This window comes from Balaenoptera ricei, chromosome 2 (assembly GCF_028023285.1).
Source record: "Balaenoptera ricei isolate mBalRic1 chromosome 2, mBalRic1.hap2, whole genome shotgun sequence".
Lineage (NCBI taxonomy): Eukaryota > Metazoa > Chordata > Mammalia > Artiodactyla > Balaenopteridae > Balaenoptera > Balaenoptera ricei.
Window position 1 is genome coordinate 124,132,042 of NC_082640.1, and position 22,513 is coordinate 124,154,554.

At 43.1% G+C, this 22,513-nt stretch overlaps 1 non-coding gene across 1 annotated transcript; it reads left to right on the top strand.

Annotated features, from left to right (window-relative positions):
- Positions 1–18,033: 18,033 nt before the first annotated feature.
- Positions 18,034–18,106, top strand: TRNAK-UUU (transfer RNA lysine (anticodon UUU)). Its single transcript has one exon. It is a non-coding gene; the product is annotated as a tRNA-Lys (tRNA).
- Positions 18,107–22,513: the final 4,407 nt, after the last annotated feature.

The window sequence follows — 22,513 nt, forward strand, 5'->3', positions numbered from 1 at the left end:
AGAATAAACCCAGCAACGCTGCATTTAGGGGATGAGAGTCCAAAGGGAGCCAATAAAGGGCACTCAGAAGGAACTAACAGATTTGACAGCAAGGAGGATTAGACAAATGGGCAAAGCCAAGGGAGGAAGGGACAGCCAGTAAATCAAATGGCTCAGGGAGGATCCGGGAAAGGAGGAAGGGAAGTGCCAGTTTGTTTTGTCCACATGGGGTTCAACTGATGATTCATTCACTGTGGAGTGATAAGGGCAGAAACCGGATTAGAGAGGGAGTGGGAGGTAAGAAAAGAAGAGAGCTGATCAGCCTTATCTTTGCAGGAAGGTGGCGGGGGATGATAACAAGAGTTTTTTGTTTGGTTTGATTTTCAGATGGGGAAAGTGTGAGCAAGTTTAGGAGCTTAGAGTAAAAATACAGGTGCAAATGGTGGGATGGGGAGGCCAGATCTAAAGCCTTAATAAACAGGAATCGGTAGCTCTTTTCCTAAGAGGGGAAGGATAAGAAGATGGGAGCCAGACGGACATAAACATGGAAGAGTAAGTTAAGGCACTCCCTACTTTACAGCCTCAGTCTCTGTAAGGAAGTAAGGCCTTCTGTTGAGAGTGAGCAAGATGTTGACGTGGACAGTTGGAAAAGGAAAAGGGGGAGTGGGAGAGACTGCCTAAAGCTGCGTAGGGATCATCAGGCAGAAAAAGCATATCAATTTCACCAGCAATCCACAGGACCCATGCATGGAACTGGAGAGGATGAATTAGGAGGCTTGCTCCAGGGTGGAGTCTTGCTGGCTGAGTACAAGGGAGAGACAACGAAGCAAGAAGGTTGGTGGGAAGAGAATCATTGAAATAACGGCTGTGAGAATTGGATCAGAGATGGAAGTAAATGCGGAAAAGTAAAAATGGAATCGTCAAGAGCTGTGCAAGGGCCTCCCTGGTGGCGCAGTGGTTAAGAATCTGCCTGCCAATGCAGGGGACACAGGTTCGAGCCCTGGTCCAGGAAGATCCTACATGCCGTGGAGCAACTAAGCCTGTGCACCACAACTACTGAGCCTGTGCTCTAGAGCCCGTGAGCCACAACTACTGAGCCCGCATGCCACAACTACTGAAGCCTGTGCACCTAGAGCCCATGCTTCGCAACATGAGAAGCCACCGCAGTGAGAAGTCCTCACACCACAATGAAGTGTAGCCCCCGCTTGCCGCAACTAGAGAAAGCCCATGCGCAGCAACGAAGACCCAACGCAGCCAAAGATAAATTAAAAAAAAAAGAGCTGTGCAAGGTTGGGAACTGCAGGAGTACATGAGTGGGAGAGCTTCTGTCCTGGAGGAGAATAACCACGGATATGCTGCCAAAGCCTGAGATCACAAAGACGGGCCAGTCCAAGGCAAGGATGGGCACAGGTTGTGACCATGGGACAGGCAGCCAGAGTGGGGTGGAGAAGTAAGGGACCGTCGTTGCCAATGGTGTTGGCAGGGCTGGCCACATGAAAGTTGAAGTTATCTAGGATGGTGGCAGGACAAAGGGTTGAGAGGAAAAGTCCACAGACCAAATGTCAAAGTCTTCAGGGAGCACTGAGAAAGCTCCAGAGAGTGGAACGGAGGGGGCAAAGCCCGGTGGCATGCGGTCTTGCTTAGGATGCAGTAATGGGGACAAGAAGAAGGCCAACCTGCCTTGCCCACAGCGCCGTGGTGGGAGGAGATGGGCCCTTCCTCAGGGGATGGGGATATGCAGAGCGTCCACCATGAGGTCAACAGTAGAGGAGACTTTGTTTATATGGGAAAGGCGAGTCTGGCCCAAGAGAGGGTCGGCAGGGAGGGCTCGGTGCAAGGATGTGTCTAGACGAAGGAAATGCCAGAGCAGAATGGGAAGATGGGACATTGGTACCTTAGGGAGGTAGTGCTAATGACAACATGGGCTAGGCTGACCTCCAGATCTGGCTTCCAGAAACATCACTGTGGACACGGCAGGCCCCAAGCGGTGTCCAGGGCTAAGGGGCGACCACTGACTGCAGTCCAATCAGCAAGCCAGGACCTTTGCTCATTCACAGCCTGTCTTTCAATTTCATGTTAGTAAGAAGTCATTTTGGGCCTCAGCAAAGCTCAGTCCTGGGGTAGCAGGTCATGCAGTTGATAAAAGTGACCAATAGCCCGTGCAAACTGCCCACCTCAGGCTCCTGCCCAGACAGGGGAAGGGGAGGGGGAAACATATCAGCTCAGGGCTTCCAGCTTCTGCAAAGAGGAGTCCTAGGTAAAAAGTGAGTGGCACAATTAGGTCTGAGTGTGAAAGAAAACAATGTACATTGCAGCATCTTTACAAGAAACACACACACACACACACACATACGCACATCCATGCACAACCACGTAGCTGTATTCATGAGTAAGATCAATGCCTGACTGACATATAATGAAAGTAACTTAATTCAACCAGCATTTATTAAAGATCTAGTTCCTTCCTATCTATTTAGATTTGTATGAAAGTGAATAGCTCTTAGTTGAATGTGACAAATGAACATCTGTATTTGCAAATTTTTGTATGTGTTTTGTACCACAAGAAACATTTGCCAACTAGCTAGCTCTCCTTCCCAGCACAGTTTCAGAGCTTGTCTTCCTAACTGCCCAACTTCTCTACAATTCTCTCTCGTTCTGTGCTCATGAGTGGCCCCTACACTGCTCTGCCAGTACTCTGAGACCTTCACATTTCCCCCAGCCTCCAAAGGGTTCTCTCTAATCTGTAAAGCCACTCCCTCTGCTTAGACTGAATGTCACCCTTTGTCCAGCTCCTCAAGAATCTCCTCTCTCTCCCCCCATACTTCCCTGCAGCCTCAATACATTCTCAGCCAATCTTTCTGCCCCTACTTTACCCTTCAAATCCTTTTTGAAATGAGAGTATAAAAAAAATTATCGTACTTCCCTGGTGGCGCAGTGGTTAAGAATCCGCCTGCCAACGCAGGGGACACGGGTTCGAGCCCTGGTCCGGGAAGATCCCACATGCCGCGGAGCAACTAAGCCCGTGCGCCACAACTACTGAGCCTGCGTGCCACAACTACTAAAGCCCACGTGCCTAGAGCCCGTGCTCCACAACAAGAGAAGCCACCACAATGAGAAGCCTGCGCACCGCAAGGAAGAGTAGCCCCCGCTTGCCGCAACTAGAGAAAGCCTGCGTGCAGCAACAAAGACCCAATGTAGTCATAAATAAATAAATAAATAAATAAAATTTATTAAAAAAATTATCAAACTGTCTTCCTTTTGCCACTAAGCACCTATAGTTGTGGTGATACCCACAGCTGCCACCTCCTCTCCTCCAGGACCTTAACACCTAGTCCCAGCCACCCCTCAAAATACATGAAGTCTGGGTTCTACCTCAACCCCCTCCTGAAACCATTTACTCAAGTTTACCAGACTCAATGGAGTTTAATCATCCCTCTTCTCACTCAGCCTCTCTGCAGCATTTGACACTGTTGAACATTTCCAGCTTCTAAAAATTCTCCATAGTCTTGGTTTCTACCACCCCACACTATCCAACCCTGTCTTGGAGTTCTCACTACTCCTTTGATTCAACCCTTTTTTCTTCCCCATCCCTAAAGACTTGCTGGCCCCTCTAGCTCTCTCCACTCATGCCCACTTCCTTCTCCACTCATGCATGCAACCTTCCCTTTGGATTCCAAATATCACCTCGAGTCTTTTTCCTAACTGCTGGCAGAATATGTCTAAATATAATTAAAATAAGAGTAAAGGTTATTGGGCTTCCCTGGTGGCGCAGTGGTTGAGAATCTGCCTGCCAATGCAGGGAACACGGGTTCGAGCCCTGGTCTGGGAAGATCCCACATGCCGCGGAGCAACTGGGCCCGTGAGCCACAACTACTGAGCCTGCGCATCTGGAGCCTGTGCTCCGCAACAAGAGAGGCCGTGATAGTAAGAGGCCCGCGCACCGCGATGAAGAGTGGCCCCCGCTCGCCGCAACTAAAGAAAGCCCTCGCACAGAAACGAAGACCCAACACAGCCATAAATAAATAAATAAATAAATAAATAAATAAATTTATATTAAAAAAAAAAAGGAATAAAGGTTATTGTTACATAATTGGTCCTTCCCAGCTTTCAAATTTCAAAGTGCTCTCACATCCATTATCTCATTTCCTCAGAAATGAGAGCAAATACAATCCCTATTTAATAATTATGGACACTGGAGTTCAAAGACATATCCAAGTCCAAACTAATCTTGCACCCAAAACTCACTTTTCTTATCTCTATTAATGGTGAAAACTACTTTGAACTCCAGGCCAGAAACCATGTACCAGTTTTAATTCTCTTGTCTTCTCCCCACTCCTGATTTCCCTCCCTAAGTGATATGGAGTCATTCTCCCAAGTATCTTAGATTTGCCTCCTTTGGTAAGATCTGCCCATAATCTCACTTTTTTTTTTTTAATTAATTTATTTTATTTATTATTTATTTTTGGCTGCATTGGGTCTTCATTGCTGCACGTGGGTTTTCTCTAGTTGCAACGAGAGGGGGCTACTCTTCGTTGCAGTGCGCAGGCTTCTCATTGCGGTGGCTTCTCTTGTTGCAGAGCATGGGCTCTAGGCGCACGGGCTTCAGTAGTTGTGGCGCGCGGGCTCAGTAGTTGTGGTGCATGGGCTTAGTTGCTCTGCGGCATGTGGAATCCTCCCGGACCAGGGCTCGAACCTGTGTCCCCTGCATTGGCAGGCGGATTCTTAACCACTGCACCACCAGGGAAGTCCCCATCATCTCACTCTTATCAAGATAATGAGCTGGCTGTTGTCATCCAAACTTGGCTTATCAGCTACCACTGCCTATTCCTGCTTGAAAACTTTCATCCTGAAAATACTTGCAGCCTATGAGAAGAGGATGACAGATTTTCAAGAAACTATCCCATGTTGTTTGCATCCTGAAAGTTTCACTTGAATCATCTTTTCAGTTAAAATGGCCCAGGAGTTCACCAATCCATTCCCCGACCGCCCACAGTATGGCAGCTGTGCCAAGGCTGGGTTACAGAAAGCCCAATGCAACATGGCCGCTGCCATCAGAGTCTATGGTCTAAAGAGAAACATGTCCCCGTGTCCCATGGAAAGAATGTTACAATTAGGTTTAAAACTGCTGTGAGTGCCTCATTCGTCAGGGGCTGTAGGAGTGGCAGGGCGGGTCACCCAGAGCCACCCTTTAAGGAGACACACGTAATGGCAAGGAAAACACGGGATTCATCCTGCCCACTAGGTTTTCATGATATTCCTGCAACAGCAGCCATAGAGGAGACTACTCATAGAGAAGTCTGAGGCTGAGGAGGCAAGGAGGCTGGGGAAGCAGAGAAGGCCGGGGAGGCGGAGGCACATAGGCTGCTGGGAGAAGAGGAAGGCAGGGAGCAGTGTCTGGCTGGAAGGGTGGGGTCCTGCAGGTAGATCCGAGAGCAAGAGCCAAAGGTACCCTTTCAGCTACCCACAGCTGCAAACCTGCTTGTCTCTTTAGCAAATGAATGTAAACTAGAGGCCCACTTAAGCCTCACATTAACAGCTCCTACTTCCTCTAACTCAGTCTGCTTTCCAAGTACAAATACAAGAGTGATTTCATGTTTAGTTTCCTTTATGTTGCAAATAAATAGCTGGCCTTGTCTGTGGTGTCATTCTTTGTAGCCTTTTTAATAACCTCTATAGAAATATAATTTATCTTAAAACTTTGCTGTGAGGACTCTCCTGGTGGTCCAGTGGTTAAGAATCCTCCTTCCAATGCAGGGAACGCAGGTTCGATCCCTGGTCAGGGAACTAAGATCCCACATGCCGCGGGCCAACTAAGCCTGCATGCCACAACTATTGAGCTCGCGTACCTCAACAAGAGAGCCTGCCTGCCACAAAATACAGAGCTCATGCACTCTGGAGCCCTCGTGCCACAACTACAAATCCCACACACCCTGGAGCCTGTGCGCCACAACTAGAGAGAGAAAACCTGCACACCGCAACTAGAGAGAAACCCGAGCAGACTGCACACCGTAATGAAAAAGATCCCGTATGCCTCAACAAAGATCTCGTGTGCCGCCAACTGGGACCCAACGCAGCCAAAAAAAACAATATGGAAAATAAATATTTTTTAAAAACCCCAAACTTTGCTGTGAAAAGTGAATCATTCTGACAGGTGATCATCAGTCTTAGGGTGCTGAACTTTTCAAGTCTAAAATTCATATGCAGGAGATTTGGCTACTTTAGGGAGATATTTAAACTGCTCAGCAGTTCACCTATGAGGCAGAATTCTACAAAATAATCATTTGGTAAGGTAAAATAACCTCCCTTGTATGACTTTGAAAATTATGTCAAATAAGTTTTGAACTCTGCTATTTATTCTAGACATAATTAAATCGACTTAAGGTTCTGGAAGAGCTCATCCAAAACTTAAGGTGGAGGTGGTTTCCAACTATGTGCTTAAATTGCACATCTACTCATTAAAACTAATTCGTGTTTTCTGTCATTAATGCTAGAACTCCATGCTTCCTACTGCTGAATTACAATCCCATCTGGAACGTATATCACACAGGCCAGGGATTCAGGAGCAGCGGCCCTGTATCATTATGTCACATTACGTGTTATCTCATTATAATTTTACAAATTATATGTATAATAAAAGCTGGATTGATTACATGACATTGCCCTAACAAGTTCTAGGCATTGGTGTCTCTGATACTCTCCTAAAACAAATCTTTATGCTGGCCGAGTACTAATACTGAAATTCAACCAGTGTCAACACACTCTGAAGACCTGTCAGAATTCTCTCAAAGTCTTTAGATAAGCAGAGTAAGACAAGGAAAAAAAATCAATCAATCAATCTTTCTCCCAAAATTCAAAAATAAGAAAGGCTTCAGAAGCCACTATGGAGCATAGTATGGAGATTCCTTAAAAAACTAAAAATAGGACCCCCCCCTGGTGGTCCAGTGGTTAAGCCTCTGCACTTCCACTGCAGGGGGCACGGGAAGCTCCACATGCTGCCACCGTGTGGCCAAAAAAAAAAAAAACTAAAAATAGAGCACCACATGATCCAGCAATCCCACTCCTGGGCATATATCCAGAGAAAACCATAATTTGAAAGGATACATGCACCCCAATGTTCATTGCAGCACTATTTACAATAGCCAGGACATGAAAGCAACCTAAATGTGCATTGACAGATGAATGGACCAAGAAGGTGTGGTACATATATACAATGGAATATTACTCAGCCATAAAAAGAACAAAATAATGCCATTTGCAGCAACACGGATGGACCTAGTGTCATACTGAGTGAAGTAAGTCAGACAGAGAAAGACAAATATCATATGATATCGCTTATATGTGGAATCTAAAAAAAATGGTACAAATGAACCTATTAACAAAACAGAAATTGAGTCAAGATGTAGAAAACAAATTTATGGTTACCAAGGGGGGATGTGGGGGGAGGGATAAATTGGGAGATTGTGATTGACATATACACACTACTACATATAAAATATATAACTAATAAGAACGTACTGAATAACACAGGGAACTCTATTCAGTACTCTGTAATGACCTATCTGGTAATAGAATCTAAAAAAGAGTGGATATATGTATATGTATAACTGACTCACTTTGCTGTACAGAAGAAACTAACACAACATTGTAAATCAACTATACTCCAATAAAAAATTAACTATATAAAAGAAATAAAAATGGGAACTTAACAGACCCTCATCAAAAAAGATGCAAGGGAAAGATGTTCAACATCATTACACATTAGGGAAATGCAAATTAAACCCACAATGAGATACTACTACACACCTTTTAGAATGACTAAAATTGAAAAGGTTGACCATACCAAGTGTTGGCAAGGATATGGGGGAAATGCCATCCCCATACATTGATGATGAAAATGTAAAATTATACAGCCACTTTGGAAAACATTTTGGCAGTGTCTTAAAAAGTTAAACAATCACCTACCATATGATCCAGTCATTTTATTCTTAGGTATTTTCCCAAGAGAAATGAAAGCGTATGTCCACACAAAGACTTTTACAGGTGCTTTATTTGTAATAGCCCCAAACTGCAAACAACCCAAATGTCTGTCGATAGGTGAGTGGAAAAACAAACTGTGGTTTATCCTTAGTAGACAGAAATGAAAAGGCTGTGAGTCTCCTTAACTCTCCCATCACCACCATGGAGAATATCTCAGCTGGTCCTTTGACCCTTTACCACGGAGGTACCCCAAGAGGCAGGGGAGTGAGTCTTCCCCTGAGGCTGGGGGCTGGGTATAGGCTGAAGGGACCAGCCAGAACAGACACAATATTTATTTGAAACATCATTCTAAATTGGCATTCTACTCCAGAAATATATATCTGCACTTGTTTCCCCCCGCCACAAATCTCCCCAATGAATCCAATGTTTCAGGAAAATGGGAATTGTACCTACAGTGGCTTCAAGTATCCCCAGCACACACACCAACTGAGATTCAAGTTTGAAAACCTGGCCACAGTCCTCTCCCACCTTACCTTCAACTCAGATTTGATTATCAAAGTCTGGCAATTCCAGAATTCCAGGATCTGCAGGCTTCAGTCAACAACTCACACCATCTCCTAAACACATGGCTGGCCTCTTCTTTCTGCTCAGAAAGCATAGGGGGCCCCTATTTCCTTCTGCATTTGATATTGGCTCCTTTGCCTTGCTTTCCAGAATCTCCACAGCTGGACTGCACCCTCCTGGTTACTGTAGTATCCACACCTGCTGGTGGCTTCACCCTCACAAATGGCCTCTCCATCCACAAACACTTCATGCTTGCTCCCACCTTTATGCCTGGAATTTCTTTCCCACTGGCCTCTATAAATATCCAAATCATGTTTTTCCAGCCCCAGCTTAAGTTTTCCTTTGCAAATATAATGATTCCCTGCTCTTTCAAAATGCAGTAACAGCTGCAGTCTGTGCCAGCCATTGGGCTCATCACATGATTTTTTTCTCACATTTTGGGTAATGTCTTCACTCTGGTCCTTAAGTGCCCTCCCTAAACCATCCCAGTAGCCCCTTTCCTCCCCCCACTCCCCTAAAATCAATACCAAGTCCTTGCCTTGCTCTTGCCTCTCCAGGCCTTCCAGAGGCAGTAATCCTGGTCCTGAACCCCACCCCCATCCTGCTTTCATTTCCCTTCTCCCTGGTGCCCACCTGTTGCTACTGCCAGGTGTCAAGAGGTTCTGACCCCTGGCTGGGCATCCTCATGTAGCCTCCTCACGGTGGGCTCTGGGTTCCAACCTTCCCAGGCAGACGGAACATTCATTACCACATTTCTGAATCCCCTACAACTTAACCAAATAAATTAAACTTATGCTAAATCCAGATGTGTGAATGATGGTGACTCAAATATGGGCATGTGGGGCCTCCATTAAAAGAGTGCATGGTCAACTGGAGAAGACAGTCTGGAAGAGGCAGTGCTTTTCCTGCCTGGGATGTGAGGCTGTCAGGAAGGCAGAAGAGGTGATATTCAACCTGGGTCTCGAAGTGTGTGTCTGATTCCCCAGTTAGTAATGGGGAGGAGGGTGACATGTGGGGACTTTCCAGACAGGAAACTGCCTGAGCCAAAGTCACTAAGGACATGAGAGGCTGCAGTCTCTTCAGAATACCAAGCACACCGATGCTGTTAAAGACTGACCTTTCACTAAATTTTTCCAATTATGAAATGTTTTCCCAATTTTAGATAAAAGAAGAAAACATTTTACAGGACAGAACTTGGGCATGTTCTCATGCAGACCCTTACTGAGGGTAAACGCTTACCCTTTGAAAGTAAATCCTTTTTGTAAATAATCCGAGGTCAATTTCAATCAGAGGATAACCCAGTAACTCATGTGGATTATCAAACTAGTTCATGCTCTATGGAATAAGTAAAAAAAGATGACCAAATGAGTCATCTTTCATGCTGTGCGGAATGAGTAAAAAAGTAATGAAACTGGAAGGTGACAGTGTGGGAAGACGCCAAGTTAGCGTCTCCCCACAACTAGGGCTCCTGCCGGCCACTGGTGGGGAACCCTGATGCCCAAGGAGAAGGGAGGAACCCCCAAGTGAACCGGTAGGATATGCGGGAACTGAGAGGGGAGGAGAAGTGGAGGCCAGAGAGGATCGGTGCCCCTGAAACCAGGGGAGATCAGGAAAGGCAGGTGGGAGGGGCCCTCCAGAGGAGCTGGAGAGGAGTCGTGGGGGGGAGGGGGAATTGCCCCACCCACTCAGGCCCAGTGAGCCTGCTGAGCTCCCAGGCCGGTCCCCTGCCCTCCAAAGCCCCCTCCAGGCCACGTGGGTCCTGAGGGCAAAGGAGGGAGGCCAGGCAGACAGCAGGGGCCCTCTGGGAGGAGGGGGGCATTTGCCCCACCCACTCAAGCCCAGGAAGCCTGCTGGGCCCCCAGCTGAGGTCTCCCCCCCTCTGAGACCAGGGATGGGGGGCATGCCTGGGGCCCTTGTGTTCCATTGAGCCTAAGTCCCACCCCACACACCCCCAGGGCCTTTTCCAGCCCTATGGGTCCTGAGCACAGGCCCTGCCCACCACCCAAACCTCGCCCTTGCTTAGACCCCGCTCTCCACAGCCAACGCCTTTCCCCCCCGTTTTTTTTTTTCTTTTCCCTCCTCCTCTTTTTTACTATTGTGGTACTGCTGTACCTTCTGGTTGTTGATTCATCTATATCTTTATTTTTATATTCTTTCTAACATACCTTTTAGTTTCCTAGTCTAATTTTATTTTTTACTTTGTTACTGTTCTCTCTCTCTCTCTTTTTTTTTTTTTTTGCCACCCCACGCGACTTGTGGGACCTTGGTTCATGAACGGGGGTCAGGCTGAAGCTCCTGCAGTGGGAGTGCCAAGTCCGAACCACTGGACTAACAGAGAATCTCAGACCCCAAGGAACATTCGTCAGAGTGAGTTCTCACGGAGGTCCTCATCTCAGCACCCAGCCCTACCCAACAGCCTACAAACTCCAGTGTTGGAAGCCTCAGGCCAAACAACCAGTAAGACAGGAACACAATCCCACTCATTAAAAAAAAAAAAAAAAAAAAATGAGACGGCAAAAAAATATGTCACAGATGAAGGAGCAAGGTAAAAACTTACAAGACCAAATAAATGAACAGGAAATAGGCAATATACCTGAAAAAGAATTCAGAGTAATGATAGTAAAGATGATCCAGAATCTCAGAAATAGCATGGAGGCACAGATTGAGACAATACAAGAAATGTTTAACAAAAATCTAGAAGAACTAAAGAACAAACAAACAGAGATGAATGACACAATAACTGAAATGAAAAATACACTAGAAGGAATCAATTACAGAATAACGGAGGCAGAAGAATGAATAAGTAAGCTGGAAGACAAAATGGTGGAAATAACTGTCAAGGAACAGAATAAAGAAAAAGAATGAAAAGAATTGAAGACAATCTCAGAGACCTCTGGGACAACACTAAACACAGCAACATTCGAATTATAGGGGTCCCAGAAGAAAAAGAGAAAAAGAAAGGGTCTGAGAAAATATTTGAAGAGATTATAGTTGAAAACTTCCCTAATATGGGAAAAGAAATAACCAAGTCCAGGAAGCGCAGAGAGTCCCATATAGGATAAATCCAAGGAGAAACACGCCAAGACACATATTAATCAAACTAACAAAAATTAAATTCAAAGAAAAATATTAAAAGCAGCAAGGAAAAAACAAAAAATAACATACAAAGGAATCCCCATAAGGTTATCAGCTGATTTTTCTGCAGAAACTCTGCAGGCCAGAAGGAAGTGTCAGCATATACTTAAAGTGATGAAAGAGAAAAACCTACAACCAACATTACTCTACCCAGCAAGAATCTCATTCAGATTTGATGGAGAAATCAAAAGCTTTTCAGACAAGCAAAAGCTAAGAGAATTCAGCACCACCAAACCAGCTTTACAACAAATGCTAAAGAAACTTTTCTAGGCGGGAAACGCAAGAGAAGAAAAAGACCCACAAAAACAAACCCAAAACAATTAAGAAAATGGTAATAGGAACATACATATCGATAATAACCTTAATGTAAATGGATTAAATGCTCCAACCAAAAGACACAGACTGGCTGAATGGATACAAAACCCAGACCCATATATATGCTGTCCACAAGAGACCCACTTCAAACCTAGGGGCACATACAGACTGAAAGTGAGGGGATGGAAAAAGATATTCCATGCAAATGGAAATCAAAAGAAAGCTGGGGTAGCAATACTCGTATCAGATAAAATAGACTTTAAAATAAAGACTGTTACAAGAGATAAGGAGGGACACTACATAATGATCAAGGGATCAATCCAAGAAGAAGATATAACAACTATAAATGTTTATGCACCCAACATAGGAGCACCTCAATACATAAGGCAAATACTAACAACCATGAAAGGAGAAATAGACAGTAACACAATAATAGTAGGGGACTTTAACACCCCACTTACACCAATGGACAGATCATCCAAACAGAAAATAAATAAGGAAACACAAGCTTTAAATGACACAATAGACCAGATAGATCTAATTGATATTTATAGAACACTCCACCCAAAAGTGGCAGAGTACACTTTCTTCTTAAGTGCACATGGAACATTCTCCAGGATAGATCACATCTTGGGTCACAAATCAAGCCTTGGAAAATTTAAGAAAATTGAAATCGTATCAAGCATCTTTCTGACCACAACGCTATGAGACTGGAAAGCAATTACAGGAAAAATACTGTAAAAAACACAAATACATGGAGGCTAAACAGTGTGCTACTAAATAACCAAGAGATCACTGAAGAAATCAAAGAAGAAATTTAAAAAATACATATTAAAAAATGACAATGAAAACACTACGACCCAAAACCTATGGGATGCAGCAAAAGCAGTTCTAAGAGGGATGTTTATAGCCATTCAATCTCACCTCAAGAAACAAGAAAAATCTCAAATAAACAATCTAACCCTACACTTAAAACAACTAGAGAAAGAAGAACAAAGGAAACCCAAAGTCAGTAGAAGGAAAGAAATCATAAAGATCAGAGCTGAAATAAATGAAATAGAAACGAAGAAAACAATAGCAAAGATCAATAAAACTAAAAGCTGATTCTTTGAGAAGATAAACAAAACTGATAAACCCTTAGCAAGACTCATCATGAAAAAAAAGGGAGAGGACACAAATCAATAAAATTAGAAATGAAAAAGGAAAACTCACAACTGACAGTGCAGAAATACAAAGGATTATAAGAGAGTACTACAAACAACTATATGCCAATAAAATGGACAACCACGAAGAAATGGACAAAATCTTGGAAAGGTACAATTTTCCAAGACTGAACCAGGAAGAATTAGAAAGTATAAACAGACCTATCACAAGTAATGAAATTGAAACCATAATTAAAAATCTTCCAGCAAACAAAAGTCCAGGACCAGATGGCTTCACAGGCGAATTCTATCAAACATTTACAGAAGAGCTAACACCAATCCTTCTGAAACTCTTACAAAAAATTGCAGAGGGAGAAACACTCCCAAATTCATTCTACAAAGCCACCATCAACCTGATACCAAAACAAGAAAAAGATATCACAAAAAAAGAAAATTATACACCAATATCACTGATGAACATAGATGCAAAAATCCTCAACAAAATACTAGCAAACAGAATCCAACAACACATTAAAAGGATCATACATTTTGATCAAGTGGGATTTATCCCAGGGACGCAAGGATTCTTCAGTATACGCAAATCAATCAATGTGATACACCACATTGACAAATTAAGGAATAAAAAGTATATGATCATCTCAATAGATGCAGAAAAAGCTTATGACAAAATTCAACACCCATTTATGATAAAAACTCTCCAGAGAATGGGCATAGAGGGAACCTACCTCAACATAATAAAGGCCATATATGACAAACCCACAGCAAGCATCATACTCAATGGTGAAAAACTGAAAGCGTTTCCACTAAGATCAGGACCAAGACAAGGATGTCCATTCTTGCCACTCTTATTCAACATAGCTTTGGAAGTCCTAGCCGCAGCAATCAAAGAAGAAAAAGGAATACAAATTGGAAAAGAGAAGTAAAACTGTCACTGTTTGCTGATGACATGATACTATACATAGAAAATCCTAAAGATGCCACGAGAAAACTGCTAGAACTAAGCAATGAATTTGGTAAGGTTGCAGGATACAAAATTAATGCACAGAAATCTCTGAAATTCCTATACACCAACCACAAAAAATCAGAAAGAGAAATTAAGGAAACACTCCCATTTACCATTGCAACAAAAAGAATAAAATACCTAGGAATGAACCTGCCTAAGGAGGCAAAAGACCTGTACTCAGAAAACTATAAAACACTGATGAAAGAAATCAAAGATGACATAAACAGATGGAGAAATATACCATGTTCTTGGATTGGAAGAATCAATATTGTGAAAATGACTATACTACACAAAGCAATCTACAGATTCAATGCAATCCCTCTCAAACTACCAATGGAATTCTTCACAGAATTAGAACAAAAAGTTTTACAATTCGTATGGAAACACAAAAGACCCTGAATAGCCAAAGCAATCTTAAGAAAGCAAAACGGAGTTGGAGGAATCAGGCTTCCTGACTTCAAACTATACCACAAAGCTACAGTAACCAAGACAGTATGGTACTGGCACAACAACAGAAATATAGATCAATGGTACAGGATAGAATGTCCAGAGATAAACCCATGAACATATGGTCACCTAATTTATGACAAAGGAGGCAAGAACATACATTGGAGAAAATACAGTCTCTTCAGTAAGTGGTGCTGGGAAAACTGGACAGCTACATGTAAAATAATGAAATTAGAACACTACCTAATACCATACACAAAAATAAACTCAAAATGGATTAAAGACCTAAATGTAAGACAAGATACTATAACTCTTAGAGAAAAACATAGGCAAAACACTCTTTGACATAAACCATGGCAAGATCTTTTTTGACCCACCTCCTAGAGAAATGGAAATAAAAACAAAAATAAACAAATGGGACTTAATTAAACTTAAAAGCTTTTGCACAGCAAAGGAAACCATAAACAAGACAAAAAGACAACCCTCAGAATGGGAGAAAATATTTGCAAATGAAACAACAGATAAAGGCTCAATCTCCAAAATATACAAACAGCTCATGGAGCTCCATATCAAAATAACAAACAATCCAGTTAAAAAATGGGCAGAAGACCTAAATAGACGTTTCACCAAGGAAGACATACAGATGGCCAAGAGGCACATGAAGAGATGCTCAACATCACTAATTATTAGAGAAATGCAAATCAAAACTACAATGAGGTATCACCTCATGCCGGTCAGAATGACCATTATCAAAAAATCTAGAAACAATAAATGCTGGAAAGGGTGTGGTGAAAAGGGAACCCTCCTGCACTGTTGGTGGGAATGTAAATTGATACAACCACTATGGAGAACAGTATGGAGGTTCCTTGAAAAACTAAAAATAGAACTACCATATGACCCAGCAATCCCACTCCTGGGCATATACCCTGAGAAAACCATAATTCAAAAAGAGTCATGTACCACAGTGTTCATTGAAGCACTATTTACAATAGCCAGGACATGGAATCAACCTAAATGTCCATCGACAGATGAATGGATAAAGAAGATGTGGCACATATATACAATGGACTATTACTCAGCCATAAAAAGAAATGAAATTGAGTTATTTGTAGTGAGGTGGATGGACCTAGAGTCTGTCATACAGAGTGAAGCGTGTCAGAAAGAGAAAAACAAATGCCGTATGCTCACACATATATATGGAATCTAAAAAAAAAAAAAAAGGAACTGATGAACCTAGTTGTAGGGCAGGAATAAAGATGTAGACCTAGGGAATGGACTTGAGGGCATGGGGTGGGAGGGGGAAGCTGGGGCGAAGTGTGAGTAGCATCGACATATATACACTAATGAATGTATAATAGTTAGCTAGTGGGAAGCAGCTGCATAGCACAGGAAAATCAGCTCAGTGCTTTGTGATGACCTAGAGGGGTGGGATAGGGAGGATGGGAGGGAGGCTCAACAGGGAGGGGATATTGGGACATATGTATGCATATGGCTGAGTCACTTTGGTGTACAACAGAAACTAACACACTATTGTGAAGCAATTATACTCCAGTAAAGATCTATTTAAAAAAAGATTAAATGGCAGGTATTCCTAGGGCAACTGCCAGCAGAAGGACAGAAGAAAAATCATGAGCCAAATTCTAAGAAAGGTCCTAAGAACCCGGATCCGTATAACTACGTGCACATATCCCATACTAGCATTCCAATATGGGGATTCTGAACCAGAAAACAAAATGAATGAGAAATGGTCAGGGTCCAAAACCTTCCTTATCTTCATAGTTGGTTGATTGTAACTCTGTTTTTAACCCTTAAACTAGTGCTTGGTTTTATAGTTAATTGTTGGACATATCTGTCTCCCCAACTCAGTTTTAAATTCCTTGAAAACAAATGGTTTCTTTTTCATCTTTGTACATCTCAGATTGCTCTGATTATAAAAGGTTCCCCAATAAATAATTATTCAGTAAAAAATTTTTAAAAAGTAATGAAACTGATCTTCTTGGTCCATAAAGGGACTCAGAAGGCAATTTTAAAAGTTAGTGACCAAGCTGGAAATATAGGAATTATCCTAGACTACTCCTTTAGCCCCTACCTTCACCTTAAATTACTGGCCAAGATCTGTAATCATTTGCCTAACCACTGAATGACTCCATTGTCCTGGCCATCTCCTTCCTTTCCTTCCCAGTCCCTACCTTAGGTTAACCATTGATTCTGACCTGGATGGACCAAACGTGCAGCATGACTGACAGGTTTTTGATTGGGTGGAGGATGGGGGAAACCAAGCTCTCATTTTCTATCTTGATGAAAAATGTTCAATTGTTATGTTCCTGTAGGACACATGGAACTGTGGGATACATTTCACCATGTACATGTACGGTTCACCTATTGGATAGTTATCATGTTTCTGAGAGTTACAAAAGTGTATAAGATACACACTACTATATATAAAACAGATCACCAAGCTCCTATTGTATAGCACAGTTCAATATATATGTTGAATTATATATAGTTCAATATATTGAACTATATTCAATACCTTCTAATAGCTTATAATGGAAAAGAATCTGAAAAAGAATTTTACATATATATATATATGAACTGAATCACTGTGCTGTACACCTGAAACTAACACAACATTGTAAATCAACTATACTTCAATTAAAAAAAAAAAAGAAGTACTTCAAGTGCCTCTAGGAATTCAGGGAGGAGGGTGCATATTCCCTCAGTTACCTCCCCCCCCTCCCATTTGTGCAGATAAGTAGTATTAGCCTCATACCCCATCTTCCTGTCTTGCCCCCAAAGCCAGTCCTTCCTCACTACTGCCAGAGTCAACTTTCCAAGAATCTTTCCACAACTTTTCATCACCTCAGCGTGGTGGGCAAAGTTCTGCACGCTTCTGCTCTGCCCTCTCTCCCCCAAGCATGCTGAACTATTCCCTCTGTCTGTGGCACACTCTTTCTCACTCCCATGCCTACATAGAGAACTTTTATTCCCTCTGCCAGGAAGCACCTGAGTCCCCACTCCTGCTCCTCCTGGCGAACTCCAGCTCACCGTTCAAGGACCAGCTCCATGGCTTCCTCCTGCAGGTGCCCTCACTGTCTCCTTTAGACCCCCAGCAGCCCTCCCTCCCTCCCCCCATAAGGACCCAGCACCTCACACCCCCTCCCCTAGAGCACCTGCTACCTGCATTGTCACTGTCACTGCACTGTAACTGTCGCCCCACCATTCAATGAGCTCCTGGAGGACCAGCCCTAGGCCTGTTCATCTTTATGTCCCCAGCAGTGCCTGGGACAAAATAGATTCTCAACAAATGTTTGTCAAAAGAATAAATAAAAGAATGAAGAGCTCCAAGAATATTTTAGCAACAAAAGCATCAGAAAAATAAGCACACAGTTTCGCAAAGTCACTGCTATTAAGAATAAAATTAATTTTTAAAAGTTATTTTTAGGGAATTCCCTGGTGGTCCAGTGGTTAGGACTCTGCACTTTTGCTGCCGAGGGCCCGGGTTCAATCCCTGGTCGGGGAACTAAGGTCCTGCAAGCCGCATGGTGTGGCATGGCCAAAAAAAAAAGTTAAAAAGAATTATTTTTAAAAATAGTGGTGGGGGGCTTCCCTGGTGGCACAGTGGTTGAGAATCTGCCTGCCAATGCAGGGGACACGGGTTCGAGCCCTGGTCTGGGAAGATCCCACATGCCGCGGAGCAACTAGTCCCGTGAGCCACAGTTACTGAGCCTGCGCATCTGGAGCCTGTGTTCCGCAACAAGAGAGGCCGCGATAATGAGAGGCCCGTGCACCACAATGAAGAGTGGCCCCCACTTGCCACAACTAGAGAAAGCCCTCGCACAGAAACGAAGACCCAACACAGCCATAAAAAAATAAACAAATAAATAAAAAAAATAAGCCCAAAAGTTAAAAAAAAAAAAATAATAATAGTGGCGGGGCTTCCCTGGTGGCACAGTGGTTGAGAATCTGCCTGCCAGTGCAGAGGACATGGGTTCGATCTCCGGTCCGGGAAGATCCCACATGCCGCGGAGCAAATAAGCCCGTGTGCCACAACTACTGAGCCCATGTGCCACAACTACTGAAGCCCGCATGCCTAGAGCCCGTGCTCCACAGCAAGAGAAGCCACCGCAATGAGAAGCTCATGCACCGCAACGAAGAGTAGCGCCCGCTCACCGCAACTAGAGAAAGCCCGTGCACAGCAACAAAGACCCAACACAGCCAAAAATAAGTAAATAAAATAAATAAATTTATTTTTTTTTAAAAAGTGGCATGTTATAATTACATTGGTTGTTGGGGAGGAAAGTCATGTTTTGATTTTATTTTTAATACAAAGGTTTCAGTGATATCGTCTCCTGATTTTGAAAGATATTTAAAATGTGTCATACTTAAACACCTAATAGTCGTGACTAATTAAGCCAGAAATGATCACCTTCCTCTTCTTGTTCCAGCCTGAAGTAAAGATAGAAATCAGAAGGGATAAAAGTTTGATGACTAGCAAAACAAAGCAAATGTCTGATGTACTGATATCATTCTAAGTACTTAATAAGAGATACATCAAACCAACTTCCCTGGTGGCACAGTGGTTAAGAATCTGCCTACCAATGCAGGGGACACAGGTTCGAGCCCTAGTCCGGGAAGATCCCACATGCCACGGAGCAACTAAACCCGTATGCCATAACTACTGAGCCTACGAGCCACAGCTACTGAGCCCACGTGCCACAACTACTGAAGCTTGTGCGCCTAGAGCCCGTGCTCTGCAACAAGAGAAGCCACCACAATGAGAAGCCCGCGCACCACAAGAAAGAGTAGCCCCCGCGCACCGTAACTAGAGAAAGCCCGTGAGCAGCAACAAAGACCCAACACAGCCAAAAATAATAAATAAATTTATTAAAAAAAAAAAAAAGAGGGCTTCCCTAGTGGCGCAGTGGTTGAGAATCTGCCTGCCAATGCCGGGGACATGGGTTCGAGCCCTGGTCTGGGAAGATCCCACATGCCGCGGAGCGACTAGGCCCGTGAGCCACAACTACTGAGCCTGCGCGTCTGGAGCCTGTTCTCCCCAACAACAGAGGCCGCGATAGTGAGAGGCCCGCGCACCGCGATGAAGAGTGGCCCCCGCTCACCAGAACTGGAGAAAGCCCTCACACAGAAACGAAGACCCAACACAGCCAAAAATAAATAAATAAATAAATTAAAAAAAAAAAAAAAAAAGAGATACATCAAACCAACAAACTAGAAGACTTTTGCCTTCTCTGTCGGCTTTTTCCTTCCTCCTTCTCAAGTCAGCCCAGCTAAGAGCTCATTCGATGAACATCGTCAATGTGCTGCACAGGCCCTGTGAGTGCTCCCCCCACCCCATGCCCTGACCCTGAGGAGTACTCACTCTCTAGTCTGAGAGGCGTCCCCTGGATGTAACTGTAACTGCTCTGATGAAGGGCCAGGCAGGAGGCACCCAGCCCGGTGAGGAACACCGCCCATTCCCCAAGGAGCTCAGGCTGCCCTTGACTTTCATTACTTATTACTTCCACAGAACTTGCATTTTTCAAACTTACATCAATACCCCCAAACAACCCTTCACGAACAGAATTCAGCTCTCTTCCTCAACTTGACCAACTTTCTATCCTGGTACTTCCCATTCTAACCAAGAGAATCTTGCCATTTTCCTAGGCATGATTTATTCATTCCCAACTTAGAGCCTCCATGAATGCCATCCTCTAGAAAGCTTCTCCCTCAGGCAATCCAATGTATTCTCTTCCTATCAGTCAGTGGTTCTCATCCAGGGGTGATTTTGCCACCCAGGGAATATTTGGCAATATCTGGAGACATTTTCGTTGTCAGAACCAAGGGTTGCTATATGTGGAATCCAGAAAAATGGTACAGATGAACCGGTTTGCAAGGCAGAAGTAGAGACACAGATGTAGAGAACAAACATATGAACACCAAGCGGGGAAAGCGGGGTGTGGGGAGGGATGAATTGGGAGATTGGGATTGACATATATACACTAATATGTATAAAATAGATAACTAATAAGAACCTGCTGTATAAAAAAATTAATTAAAATACAAAAGAACAAACAAAAAAAACCCTAAGAGTTGCTACTGGCATCTAATGGGTAGAGTCCAGGGACGCTTCTAAATATCCAACAATGCATAGGACAGCCCCCAACAAAAAGAATTACCTGGCCCCAAAAGGTCAATAGTATACCCAGACTGAGAAACTCTGCTTTAAGTTGAGCTTTAAATTCATCTATTTGCATTAGGGAAGTGTTCGGCAGCACATATACTAAATTTGGATTAGGAAATATTCCTGAATTAACCATACCCAACTCTGAACATACCTTTGCTTTGCATTACCCCAAAATGTACAGAGTGCTCTACAGAAACTTGAATGTGAGGTTAAGAATCATAGAGTCTCCAGATAGAACAGGACTTCAAAACTCATATATTCTAACCACTTCCTTGTTAACATTGCTTTGTAAACATCTGTTGCATGTGAAAATGTTGTCTTTCTTCAACTAGATTATAAGCAATTCCATTAAATCCTTTTATGTCTGTGCACTCTGCAAACATTTATTGAGCACCTACTATGTACCAAACACTATTCTAGGCACTGGGGACACAGTGATAATTAGACATTATCTCTGCTCTTATGGATATTAATTTTAGTGGGATAGACATATTTTTTAACTATGTAACTTCCATGGTGATAAGTGCTCTAATGGGAAGAACATGGTTTACCTGATAACAGGAGCTCCTTAACCTGATCTGTGACATCAGACAAGGCTTCCCTGAGGATGGGACATTTAAGCACCTATCAGACATTCAGTCAGTATTTGTTGAATAAATAGAGGTGAAGCATGAAAGATAAATAGAAGTTATCCAGGGACTTCCCTGGCGGTCCAGTGGTTAAGACTCCGTGCTTCCACTGCAGGGGGCACAGGTTCGACCCCTGGTCAGGGAACTAAAATCTCGCATGCTGCACAGTGCAGCTAAAAAAAATATAATAGAAGTTATCCAGGTAAAGTACGCAGAGGTGAGAGGGGGACAGCAGGGGAGATGAGTGGCCATGGTGGGTTTGAGGTGTCAATGAGACATCAAGTTAGAGAAACCAGGTGGTCCATTGAATGTATATGTCTGGAGCCCAGAAAGAAAGGCTGGGACCACAGCCAGGGGACCTCCAACTCCAACATGTAAGTCAGGAAGAGGAGGAAAAACCATTGAAAGACTAATAAGGGGAGGCCAGAGACACAGGCAGAAAACCAGGAAAGGATATGTCATAGAAGAAAGCTTTTCAAGAAGCCAGCCAGCTTCCAAGACTGACCAGGAGGCCCATCCTCTTGCCGCCCACATCTCCTCAGTGCTGGGAAGTGAGCAGCCTGGACTGACTATACAAGCTTCCTATAGGACAAACTACTGTTTTTTTCATTTTGAATTAGTATAAAACCTTTCTTCCTAATGAATTTTCTACTTCAAAGTTAACCATGTTGATCTGAGTAGCAATTAGTGTTTGATTTTGTGGGTGTTTTCATTTATGACACTCAGATTTTAAAAGATAAACTCTACCTAATCTCAGTTTCATTTTAGGCCTCAGTGTCACAATGCTCTCCCAGTTTAGAGTATCAAAGGGAAAGAGTCTCGAGCTAGGATTTCAGTGGCTTAATAAACAAAAGATCTAGTAACATGAAATTAGATCTTGATTACTTTTGCCAGTGAGGGGTAGGAATACATGAATAAAATTAATGGAACCTAAAACCCCAAGTTCAACCTTTTTTCCAATTAAATATTTATTTTTTAAATTACTAAATAAATACAGAAAATCTTACAGTAATCTCACTGTCAGTTTCCTTTTACCCTGATCTGAAAGAGATGAAGCTGCTGAAAAGATGGGGGGAAATTGATAACGTGCCAGATAACCTAGAAATTGAGAAATCAA